This window comes from Medicago sativa, chromosome 7 (genome assembly GCF_051527215.1).
Source record: "Medicago sativa cultivar Bolivia chromosome 7, Bolivia_mono, whole genome shotgun sequence".
In the NCBI taxonomy this organism is placed as follows: domain Eukaryota; kingdom Viridiplantae; phylum Streptophyta; class Magnoliopsida; order Fabales; family Fabaceae; genus Medicago; species Medicago sativa.
Window position 1 is genome coordinate 36,826,663 of NC_140755.1, and position 6,000 is coordinate 36,832,662.

General features: G+C 36.6%; 1 pseudogene; it reads left to right on the top strand.

The window, feature by feature from the left end:
• Positions 1–3,315: 3,315 nt before the first annotated feature.
• Positions 3,316–4,863, top strand: LOC146906009 (uncharacterized; annotated as a pseudogene).
• The last annotated feature ends 1,137 nt before the right edge of the window (positions 4,864–6,000 follow it).

Genomic DNA, 6,000 nt, shown 5'->3' on the forward strand with positions numbered 1-6,000 from the left:
TATTACATACATACATATTTATCATTCCTAGAATTACAAACTCGACATGAATATTACCTCCAATTCAATACAAATCATGTTATCGTACTTCTATTTAGCGTATCAAACATATTCATTCTTTAATCAAATCATCATCTAATACTCATCATCTTAACAACATCAATCAATACAAGAAGTTTTCACCTAATCCTTTATTAAGTTGAAATCATCAAACTACGGCAACCACATCATTTAGAAAAATACAATCATACAAGAAACATCACTCATTTTACATAAAGCACAAATTTCACTTAATGCGTATAAATCGTCTAATTCATAACAATCATATAGATCACATAAACACTTGCCTAATCAACTAAATAAATACAATTCATCATTTCAAAAGTATAGATAACAAGGAAAGTGTCATCACCAAAAATAAAAAACATCAACATGTAAATATCTCCACACAATTTCATGTAATCACCTGATTCACCAATCACATAATTCATGTAATTCACCAAATTTCACCAAGGCACATACACACCAAGGCACATATTCAAGTATAACACATTTCACCGAATTCAAATGCATGCAATGTTCTAGACACTTCTACATGCAAGTGGTACCAATTGTACTCCAGATATAATTTTACCGTATTGAATGCACTAACATAATAAACACCACCAATTACGTTATACAGAAGCAATGTAACAAACACCACCAATTACATTTTTCAAAGCACCTCAACATGACTATGAATGCATGGACTTCAAGTAAAGACTCGACAATGCACAACTCACCAAACTATATTATACAATTTCCACATCATATAATATCTTCACCAATTAACATAATAATCACCACCAATTATGTTTTTCACCAACATTTGCATTATCAAGTATTTACATCCACACAATCAATAAGTCATAATTTAACAAGAGTCATCATCATATCATCCAGTTAAATCACCAAAAGAATTATCATCATAAACATTATCAACAATTACCACCTCAAAGAAACAATAATGTTTCACAACCTCATTTTGACAAAGTTCGTCTATTTTCACAAAATCGTCCATTTTCAATTTTATTCAACAGAAGTATAACTCCATGCTCCTACACATCATGAAAACATACCTTCATATCATCTATCATTCATGTTAATCAATCATAGCATATTTGTTTCACAAAGTTCCTTTGTTTCTCGAAATTCTTAAAGTTCGTATATTTTTAATCACTTTTCAAAATCAATTCATTTTCAAAGTAAGACCAAGTCCTAAGCTCATATTTACCTTCCATAATCATTCTAAACATATTATTACAGACATTAAACCACAACTCAATCATTTATTTGAGAAAAAAAGTTTCGGAAAATTCTATGTTCTTGACCATTTTCAACCAAATTCCACTTCAATTTCATAAAAACCATTTTAATCCAATCCAAATGATGTTCCAGTAGGTTTTCTAGTTAAAACAACAGTTAAACACATCAAAGAAACATTTAGGGGTGTCCTAAAACGGCCCCAACTGCCTAGGACGCCCAAAGTCATGGGTTCTGTCTCGAGCAACTCGCCATGGTGAGTGCTAGCTCGCCAAGCGAGCTAACCAGAAACAGGGAACCCAGATTTTAGGTTCCTCTCGAGAACTCACACCAAATTTCCCAAAAAAACCCCGATTTTGATCCCCTTTTAACCCAAAATCTTTACACAAACTTTGTTGTTAGTTAACTGATAAGTCGTAATTTAGATGGTTTTTAAGTGTTTATTTTATTAGAATTTTGTGTGCTTTAGTTTTTATTTTTTAGAACTATTTTATTTCAAACCGTTTGTTTTAATTTCAGGATAAAAAAATGATGAAAGATCAAGTTTTGGAGCAAAATAATGGATTAAGAGGTTGTTAGCCGGTAAATTTCACAAGCTCATTTAATATGGTCAACATTTGTTTGACCTTTAACTTTGCAGGAATCGAAGAGCCTTCATATATAAGTTAAAGAAGCTTCGATGAAGTACCATGCCTGAAGCGCATAACTGGAGTTTCGATAGAGTAAGGCTGAGCAAGTAGTTTCGAGTCGAAGATAAGCAAAAGGGCGGGAATCACTGTTTCAAGAAAAGAAGCGGTTTCCTTTTAGAGGAAAACGTGGGACAAGTGATTGTTCAAGATGGAGGAAGTGCTGATCATGGGCTTAGTGGTTCACCATCTAGGTTTTTTAGTATAAATAGTAGTTTCCAAGCCAGAAAGTGGGTCGCAAATCATATACAGAATTCTACAGCACTCAACTACTGTCGTCTAGGGAAACGAGTTATACAGAATGTATGTAAACTGATTTGTAGACCACACCTTTTATTTTAATGAATTGCATTTTATTTTTTTCTTGGGTTTACGTGTGTAAACTTACTTTTATCTTTTATCTTGCGTTATTTTAAGCTTTTTATCACATTGTCAAACCTATCGAGAGACAGTGCCTTTTTATGTCAAACCCGATCTGCTCTCTAAGCAACTTGAGTGCACTTCGTTGCCTTTTAAGAAACTTTTTTTCGATACAAAAACCTTTGCAAAATGGTCTTGAGATTTCTAGTTTGGTCTCGCTTGTAATAATCAGAATTGGCCCCCGTTTGCCAAAATCACATGCAAACAAATTGGCACGCCCAGTGGGACCTAGTTTGTGCAATTGATTTTCAAAAAACCTTTTTTCAAAATCAAAAACCGTTTTCAAAAACTTTTTCAAAACCCATCTCTTTGAAGAGATCCGTTTTTAGAATTTTGTTACTATTTCCGGGTAACCTTATTGCTAAAAACACCAAGTTGTTAGTGTATGGATTTGAGAACTGGTAAATCTATGCCTCGTGCCGGTTCATCATCTTCACAATCTTCTTCACAAGCACAACCTATACAAGCGTCCTCTCCGTTAGGAGATTTAAACGTGTCAACCCCTGTAGGGGCAACCATGGTTATGCCAATTTCGACGGACATGGGAGTAAGCGCTCCTTCGACCGTTTCTACGTTTGCTCCATTGACACGACCAAAAATAGGAAATGTTATACCCCCATTCACCGCTGTTGTTCCACCGAATACCAACATGCCAAGTACTAGTGCTCCTTCAAACAGGCCTAGGCTTGATGATCGAAATATAAATATGCAGAATGTTCTAAGGGAACAACCGTACAGTATGCCAACTTTGACGATGGCAAATGTACATAATAGTGCATCCATTTTTGCAGAACAAGCAAATCTGTTCACCATGGACAACGTACATAGTCCCTCAAGTTCTAGCATATTTTGTCGGAATACTCTACCACCGTTGACAACAGATTCGATGAATTTGTTAAGACAACAAATGGATGAGAGTAACCACGATATGGTTAATTTGTTAACACAACAAATTGGTACCGTGTTTAATTCTTTGATAAGGGGCATAAACCTGAGTTACCAAGCCTTAACTACTCAAATGGGGAGGATTACAGATTTCTTTGTACCCTCACAACCAGTTTACCAATCGGTTACGTAAATACAAAATCGATAACCATTCCGGTTAGTTGAACAAATGGTTCAGAGGCAACAACCTGTGCCTCAACCCCAACCGGTCAAACCAGTGATACAGGTCCAACCTGAAACGATCTTGGTAGATCGAAATGATAATGCTGATGAAGTTGTTAGGAATATCCAACAATAAAACATAGGAGTACATAACAATATAGCCAATTTGGTCGAAAACCTAATGGCTCAAAATGGTTTAAACATTGGCCTGCATAGGCCAAACTTTGTTTCGCCTTTGTCGGAATTGGTATTACAATCTGAACTTCCTATGGGTTATAAAATTCCTAAGTTCACTAAATTTGCAAGGGATACCAGTGAGTCCATTTTTGAACATATCGCATGATATCTAACGGAGGCAGGAGACCTAGCAAATGATGAGAATTTGAGGTTGAAATTCTTCCCCAATTCTCTAACGAAGAATGCCTTCACATGGTTTACTACTCTTGGCCCGCATTCAATCCAACATTGGACTGAATAAGAATGGTTATTCCATGAACATTTTTACATAGGCCAATCTAAGATAAGTCTGAAAGAATTGGCGAGTGTCAAGAGGAATTCCACTGAATCTATTGATGATTATCTTAATAGATTCAGATTGTTGAAGGCGAGATGTTTCACTCAAGTGACTGAACATGAGTTAGTCGAAATGGCCAATGGTGGCCTAGATTATTCCATTAGGAAGAAACTCGACACTCAACACTTGAGAGATATGCCCATTTGGCCGATAGAGTTTGATATGTCGAAAGACTAAGGGCTGAAAAGGCTAGAACTCAGAAACATTTCAGAAAAGAAAAGGTTGATTTTGTCTTATCAGAAGAGAGCAACCAGGAATTCGACATAGCCATTGGTGATGTCAAAGTAAACGAGGTTGATATTGCTGAGTTGAAATCAGGGCCCCTTATACGTGTAAATCGTTAAGGCCCTCCGATGGGAACAATCCTGTCGAAACAAGCAATGAAAGATATGTCCCCAAGACGTATACATTCGACGTATCCAAATGTGACGAGTTTATGATATTTTAGTTGCTGATGGACAAGTGGTACCACATAAGAATGTAAAAATCCCACCACTAGAACAACGTCAAAAGAGAGGTTTTTGTAAATACCATAACTTCTTGGGACATAACACCTCTCGATGTTCTCTTTTCAGGGATTTGGTTTAGAAGGGTCTTAATGAAGGCAGACTAAAGTTTGGAAACAAGCTAAAACCTCAAATGCAAGTAGACTTTGATCCCTTGAAAGATGTGAGTATGATGTACACTGACATTGTAGGCTGCAATATGGTCAAAGCAATCATTGATGCTGTCGACAACATGTCTGTTGAAGCAAAAGGAGAAGCAAAAAACTAAAGTTGCAGAATGTCAAATGGTGGACGTCAGGAAGGATGCAGAATACGTCGAGGAGATTGTTGCAGACCCTCAGTTTGATGAGAAGTTAAAGACAGCCTATCCTACAGCTGAAGAAGAATTGATTGATTTCCTCAATCGATGCAAGCTAAAGAATTCTTAGGTAATGCTTTGCCCTAGATGTAGTGCTCTGTTTGACAAAGAGGCAACTAAAGGCCTCGAAGGTTCTATCTCAAAACCTAAGAAAAGGGGGAAATGGTCTACTGATCATAGACCTAAGTTTTCCTTCACAAAGAGTGATATTCCTTTCATCAATAACTCTTTGACCACAAATTATGTCAATCAGAATGGTCAAGGAAAAACTTTGGTACCTTATGCACCAATCTAAAAATGGGTTCAGTCGACCCATAAGAATGTGCAACATGGGAAGATCAATGTGGTGAAAAGAAACACCAATGTTATGGAGAACAACAAAGATGGTACTACCTTTGAGTCAAAAAAGTATGCTTATAGAAGCAACTACAAGGGAAAGAATCCCATGACGAGAATTCAGTGGAAGAGGTACCAAAGATCTAAGAAAGGCGGTTCTACTAGCCTTGAAGATATAGTTGTTGACCCAAAGGGTGGTCAGGGAATGGTCGAATCCAATAGGAGACCAGTAAAAGAAAGGTTATCTCTTCCTTCAGTCGAAGAAGATCCTAATAAGGATAATGAGTTAGGATCGGGATTTACAGATTCAGAACCAGACTTTGATGTCATATGCAATTTGGTTTCCATTTTACAAGCTGAATATGATATGATATCGGAAGTTGATGATTCAGAGGAGGAATTCGACCCTAAAGACATGATGGAATACAAACCCATGTGTTATTTTGTGGATGATGGCTCTAGAGATAATCAGAAAGCCATATTTGAACAACCTGATGATTCGATGAAGAATCATCTCAAACCTTTGTTCATACAAGCCAAAGTGGATGAGGTTAGTATTAACAAAGTGTTGGTCGACGGTGGTGCTGTTGTCAATCTAATGCCTCAATCCTTACTCAAAAGGATTGGCAAGACCGACAAAGATTTGAAGCCTTATAATGTGATTATGTCGAATTATGAAGGAAAGGATGAACATTCCCTTGGTGCTCTCCA